Source organism: Vulpes vulpes, chromosome 5 (assembly GCF_048418805.1).
Source record: "Vulpes vulpes isolate BD-2025 chromosome 5, VulVul3, whole genome shotgun sequence".
Classification (NCBI taxonomy): Eukaryota; Metazoa; Chordata; class Mammalia; order Carnivora; family Canidae; genus Vulpes; species Vulpes vulpes.
The window spans coordinates 105,737,488-105,744,568 of record NC_132784.1 but is presented as its reverse complement, the minus strand read 5'-3'; the positions used below and the strand labels follow the sequence as shown (position 1 = coordinate 105,744,568).

The 7,081-nt window shown below is 43.5% G+C and overlaps 1 long non-coding RNA gene across 1 annotated transcript; it reads right to left on the bottom strand.

Moving 5' to 3' along the window:
- Positions 1–383: 383 nt before the first annotated feature.
- Positions 384–6,608, bottom strand: LOC140599078 (uncharacterized). Its single transcript, XR_012001799.1, has 2 exons — positions 6,546–6,608; positions 384–2,771 (listed from the first exon to the last, which is right to left on the bottom strand). It is a non-coding gene; the product is annotated as an uncharacterized lncRNA (long non-coding RNA).
- Positions 6,609–7,081: the final 473 nt, after the last annotated feature.

The window sequence follows — 7,081 nt, the reverse complement described above, 5'->3', positions numbered from 1 at the left end:
TCCAGAGGTGGGTGGCTGTGGCCTTCCATGGGACCCAGAAGGTGGTCGCACAAAGAAGAGGTATTTGGGGGAAGTGAGGTTTAGCTTCAAAACATGGCCTGTGGAGAAGGCTAAATCTTGGTCACTGCCTTGCTTCCTTGGGAAGCCAAGGGTAAATCATGGCTTCCCAAGGAAGAAGATTTCTTTTTTTTTTTTTTTTTTAAGATTTTATTTATTTATTCATGAGACACACAGAGACAGGCAGAGAGAGAAGCAGGCTCTATGCAGGGAGCCCAACGTGGGCCTTGATCCTGGGACTTCAGGATCACACCCTGGGCTGAAGGCAGGTGCTAAACCACTGAGCCACCCAGGGATTCCCCCAGGAAGCAGATTTCAATGCAATCTAATGAAGAAGGCTTTTATTCAGAGGTGGCAAACCAGTAGCCCGTCCATTAAAAACCACGAGGCAGACATGGCTTGTGGCTTGTGGGACCCCCCAGAGTGTTTAAGATAAAATCTGAACAGGTTGCCAACATTTAGGATCAAGGAGTTGTACAAGATCTTACATTGGTGGCCTGTTGTTGTTGTTGTTGTTGTTGTTGTTATTGAAACTCTGAAAGATTCAGAGACTTGGAGCCCAAACTCTCCCACCCCCAGCCCCAGCTGGAGGCTGTTTCCTTTGGAAAGAACTTGTTCTTTCCAGCTCACCGCATTCCCCACAACCTTCTTTGGACCTACATCAGCCTCCTTCACTCATTTATGTTAACTTCCTGGCTCTTGCAGCTTTTTTGAAATTGTGATCCATACTAAATACCAAAGCACTTTAGGAAGTGAAGATCGCTCTGCCCTTTGAGATGCTCAATGAGGGTCTTGAAGATTGCTTGATGAGGATAGAGCAGAGGGTGTACCCTTGGCAAAAGCAACAGTGTCCCTGCTCTGGGCCCCATTTTGTAAGAGGGCCCATCCTTGGCCTTCCTCCAAATGTGCTTAACCCATGGGGATAGTGGCCCCTGTTCTCCTGGGGACGAGTTCTCCTAGATCTTCAGACATTTACTCCTCACTCCAGACACCCAAGCTTTCCCATGCTTGTCCTCTTGAACATGGGCTGTGCTGCTGCTGATGTACTGGCTCCTGGGTGTGTGGGATGAGCAAGGGAAGGCTGTTCAGTAGGAAGGATGTATTTAGTGCTTGGATATGTGGGGTTTGGGGCCCACAGACCAGAGACCCCTTGCAATGTAGGACAGGACTTGAGGTGGGCAAAGAAGGTGAGCCGGGGTCCTATGTACTTCTTCCCAGGGTTTATCCTGAGCTCATATTTAAAGTGCTGTGTCCCTAAAATTCTCTTATGTTCCAGCAGTGGCACAAATCCTGTGCTTGGGAAAGCACTGGATAGAAGGAGGTCTCAAGAGGGGCAAGTACATACCACTCTAGAATACGATAGCTTTCCTTGGCAAGAAGAAAAGAAGAAGCACTATGTGTTAGAGTACCTCCAGGCCACTTATATTACTTCTTTTCCTATTTATGAAGTATTAAGTCATAGGATGTGGTACTGCCCTGGCTGTTTTGGAACGTGTAGCCTTTAAAGCTGGACAGCATGCTATTCTCTTTGGAGCATTATTGCTGAATTCTCATGGCTCTTCTTTACTTTATCTGATCATGGGCACCTCGGCTCTGCCTCTGTTTCCAGTTGATCTAACCCCCTTTGGTGGGACACCCCTCCCACCCCCTCTTATGATCAAGAGCTTTTGGTTCTAGGACAAGAAGAACCATTTGCCAAAGCAGCCTGGAGTTCACAGGGTTCCCACAGCTTCTTGTCTTTAAAAGAGGCGACCAGGCCCATGACTCCCACTTGTTTGCCAGATGAAAATGGCTTTCTCATCCAAAGGCCATCACGAGGTGGCGGTGTTACCATAGAGCGTGCCTCCTCCATTAGGGCATTTCATTTTGGTGACTTTTGCATCATCCCTCAGGTTATAATAAGAAACACATTATCTTTTGAGTAAAAACAACAGCAACCTGATCAATTGGGCAAATCTGATTAAATTCGTTTTCATCAAATTTAACTTCAGGCAAATGGATGGGATGAATAAATTGGCCAGGTGCTAAATTAGCCAAATCCTGATGAACAAACGGGGTTGGGCTTACAAACACAGCCATGGGCTATCAGGGTTACACCATCCCTTACAGCTGCCAGAAAGGAGAGCCATGCTCCCAGTGTTCAAAAATGCCCCGTGTCAACACTTTTCCTTTATCTCCCATCATTTTGGCCATGCTAAGACTCACTACACCATCAAGTAAACTTCAGTATTTGGCCACAAATCACAGAGTTGTAGAGACGTTAATAGCAAGTGGACTATCATCACTTTCCATAATGAGAGTAATAGAAAACAGATATCAAAAAGTCACTTCTTTGATTGCCAACTTATTCTTGCCATCTCATTTGACCTTAGGAAGAAAATACAATCCTGCCTATGGCAGTATTGGCTTATTCACTTGTTGAAAGGACTGCAACTTGTCATGAATACACAATTTGTGTTTGGGCGTTTACCACAGCCAGTCCTAAAGGAGTTTTTTTTTTTTCCATTCAAAATTAAAAAAAAAAGATATTTTGCTATTAGTTTCTTTGTTCATTATCATTCTCCAAAATGATGTATTTAGAAAATGTTAGAAATCATTCCAAGTATCACTGTATTATTTTGCATAGGGAGGAAGTTATTCTAAAAATTACAGAAGGCAGTGTGCTTCCATCCCCCCTTTGTGGATTCTCAACCTGGGCTGCACATTGGAATCATCTGGAAAAGGAAAAATAGGATGAAATCAGAGAGGAAAGCAAACCATCAGAGACTTTTAACTTTAGGAAACAAACTGAGAGTTGCTGAAGGGGAGGTGGGTGGGGGGATGGTGTAACTGGGTGATGGGCATTAAGGAGGGCACTTGATGATGGGACACCTGGGTGGCTCAGTGGTTGAGCATCTGCCTTCGGCTCAGGGCATGATGCCAGGGTCCTGGGATGGAGTCCCGCATCAGGCTACTCTTAGGGAGCAGGGAGCCTGTGTCTCCCTCTGTCTACATCTCTGCCTTTCTCTCTGTGTCTCTCATGAATAAATAAATAAAATCTTTTTTTATATATATAAAAAAGGGAAGGCACTTGATGGAATGAGCACTGGGTGTTGTCTGCAACTGATGAATCACTAAACTCCACCTCTGAAACTAATAATACACTCCATGTTAGTTAATTGAATTTAAACAAAAAATTAAAAAAATAAAAATGCTTATTGTTGGGTTTCCAACCCAGACTGATTTTATTGGTCTGGGTGTGGCATGGGCATTAGCAATTTTAAAAGCTCTCCAGGTGATTCTAACTTTAGGTAACATTTGAGAACCACTGATCTAGTATTGCCTGGTGATTCGCAAACTTTAAAGGGCATATGAGGGGGATCCCTGGGTGGCTCAGTGGCTTAGCGCCTGCCTTTGGTCCAGGGCACGATCCTGGAGTCCCGGGATCGAGTCCCACATCAGGCTCCCTGCATGGAGCCTGCTTCTCCCTCCTCCTGTGTCTCTGCCTCTCTCGCTCTATGTCTATCATAAATAAATAAATAAATCTTTAAAAAATAAAAAAAAAAATAAAGGGCATATGGATCTCCTGGAGAACTTGTTAAAACACAGATTGCTGGTCTGCACTCCTAGAGATCCTGATTCTCCAGGTCTGGGGTAGAGCTCAGAAATGTGATGCAGGTGATGCTGGTGATTGCCATACCTCGAGGAGCATTGGGGTAGCTCATTTATCTTTTCCTGGAGGCAGAACAGGCAAAGACTCTTGAGGAAAGTGAAATGTCAAATGTGTTCACCAGACTCTTTTAAAGGGACTCTCTTAAATCCTATAAGGGAACGCATCAGATGTGTTAGATTGTATTGGAGGAGGTGCCAAGCCAGTAAACAAACTCCCGAAACTCTGTGGGATTGTTTTAATAACTGGAATGTCAACACAAAGCTTAATTTATGTAGGAAGAAAACTGGGAATTAACAAAAAGAAAATCTGATCACATGGACTAAAATTTCAAATTGCTTTCTAATCCAATGCCAAGTAGAAACAGAGGAAGGAATTAGGACAAGAATATGAGGGACAAGAGAAGGAAATCTTTATCATACAATCCCATGCAAATTTTTTCTAGGTGTCTCCCCACTTGGATTTTAGATCTAGACAGGCTTCAGCTTGATTTTTGTTGTGAGATTACTAGTTTTATAACTTGATAGGCTGACCAACCATCTCAGTTTATCAAGGACTTCTCCGTTATAGCACTGGAAGACTTGCACACTGGAAAATCCCAGTCTTTTGCCCCCTGGGATGGTTGGTCAACCCTGAAATGAGCAAGCAATTTAATCACTCCGAAGCTCAGTCTTTACTATAAAAAATGGATGATAATGCTTATCTCAGGGAGTTGCTGAGAGGATTAAAAGCCATACAGTGTGAAGCACTCTGTACGAACCTGGCTTTAAAGAGAAGTCAAAAAATAGTGGCTTTGACTAATAACTTTTTCCTGGCTGTAAAGCTTTGGAATGGGAGGCTCCTTACACCAAAAACCTGTGCCAAGTGCTTTAGGAAGTACCTATTTTGGTCTCATGGAGTGTTTGGTGATGACAAGGAATAATGGTTTTCTAGACCGAAGGAGAGTTCTGAGCATTTGCTAGTTAACTCTCAAAGTCTTCCAGTGATAAAATTTGATCTATATCAGATATGTGCTGAACCTAAAATTTAACTTTATAGAAATTCTCTGATAACTGCACACAGTTGCCAAGTTTAAGAAAACCCAGTAGCAGAATTCTGACTTATTTTTATTTATTTTTGAGAGAGAGAGAGAGAGAGAGAGAGAGCATGAGCACATGAGAATAGGAGCAGAGGGAGAGGCAGAGGGAGAAGGAGAGAAAGAATCCCAGGCTGGCTCCATACTGAGCGTGGAACCCAATGCAGGGCCCAATATCAGGACCCTAAGATCATGACCTGATCCAAAATCAAGAGTCCAATGCTCAATTGCCTGAGCCATCTGGGTGCCCCAGTACCAGAATTCTGACTTAAAGCAGATGGATTTGGTCGTGTTTGTTCACATTATGAAGATCCTTCTTTCATTCATCATGGGGTCCCTCTCAGTGACTCGCTCCACTAGTGACTTTCTGTGCTCATGGGATACTATGTGCTGCCCAGCATGGTAGCCACTAGCCACATGCAACTATAGACCATTGGAATGTGGCTTTGGCAATTTAGGAATAAAATTTTAAATTTCATTTAATTGTAATTAATGTAAATTGGGATTGCCTGCCTGTGGTTAGTGGTTGTATCAGAGGAGGAGGGGCTCTGGTACATCTGATAGAGCTTACCGTTGATGATTAACAGAGTTGAAAGGTTAGAGACCGATGGTAATGACATTTCAGTTAGAATGGAGAATGAGTTCTTTCTGAAATATAACTCAAATGACACATAAGCATTTACTGAGCAAAAGAATACTAGTGAGCGCCTTTTCAGAATGCCCCTGACATAACCGGTAGCCTCGGTAAAGGACACCTAGCAGAGGCTGGAGGTCCTGGGATCTGAGTCCCAGTGGTGGGTCTCGTCTGATCTAACCTGCTGTGACTCCTTGAGCAACTGACTCACCTGCACTGGACCATTCTTCTCTGAGGTCCTATAAAATTCTAACATCTTTTGAAAAGAAGCACATTTGCATATTATAGCTAACTTTTTCTTTCTTTTTTTTTTTTTAAGATTTTGTTTATTTGAGAGTGAAAGCATGAGAGAGAGAGAGAGAGAGAGAGAGAGAGAAAGAGAGAACAGGAGGGAGAGAGCAAAGCAGACTCCCCGCAGAGAGCCCGATGTGGCGCTTGATCCCAGGACCCTGAGATCATGACCTGAGCTGACGGCAGACGCTTAACGGACTGAGCCATCCAGGTGCCTCCGTAGCTAACTTTTTCTTGGTGGGCACATCTAAAAGCCATTCTGATTCTAGCATTGTTGAAAGACTAAGGAGGGAGGGAATCTTACAGTCAGAAAAAATGTTTTCTCTGGAGAGAATCTGGGCTACCACAATTGAAATTCATGAACACTCAGTCTTTATTGGCTATGAACACAGTCCCATGACAGATGGCTAAAACAAATTCTCTGCTTTTTTATTACTTATAACCTGGTTTGGGAGGGAGGGAAGTAAGACAAACTCTACGTGACCCCGGGCAGAATGAAATAAATGTGTGGTATCCGTACAATGTGGGGTGGAACCCGAAAGTAGGACAGTTCTTTCATAGGGATGTGGGCAAGGTGGGTGGCATGTGGCTACTCAGGCCTGAAAGAAGAATCTGGGGCCTTCAACTGAATGAGGAATTAGAGCTTTGACCAAGCCCACTGGCTTAAGGACACAGAACATTTGCACAGGGTAATTGTTCTTGCTTTTTATCATGCCAAAGCGATTCAAAATTTACACTTCTAGAGAACAAATAGGATGATGACTTCTGCTCATTACTTACACGGCTCACTTCTTTTATTGTGGACAATTCTGCTGTCTTTTCCGTGATTGTAAACTCACCTGCCACTCCCTTCCCAAATGTTTCTGTTTTAGAAGAACATTCTAGGTGATTCTAGGGACCCCTGTGAGGAAAAGATGGGAGATATGATGGTTTCCAACATGTGCTCGTTATGATGCAATTTCACTCAACAAAACAATTTTGAGGACCTGTGGTGTAGGCTATAATGGGATTATACCTGTATTTGATCTTGCAACCTGAAGTCAGCTGCTAATTAGACTGTGTATTTATCTTTTTCTTCTAAGTGCCTATTAACACTCAAATGCCCCCACACAAAAAGCCTATACAAACAACTTCTACCAAGGCTCCTGTACCTTCTGGTGCCTTTCCAGACCTCCCTCACACAATTTTCTTAATTATATCTTCCGCCGTCCCCAGCTGTACCACTGGAGCAGCTGCCACTAATCCTAAATAAATATTTCCTGTTCTCCTTAGAAACAATTAAACCCAGCCTTTACCAGACCGTTGGCATGGAAGGATCACACTGATGGTGGCGCAACAGTTGCTCTTTGTCCTTGTGAACTGAGCAGAGACTAAT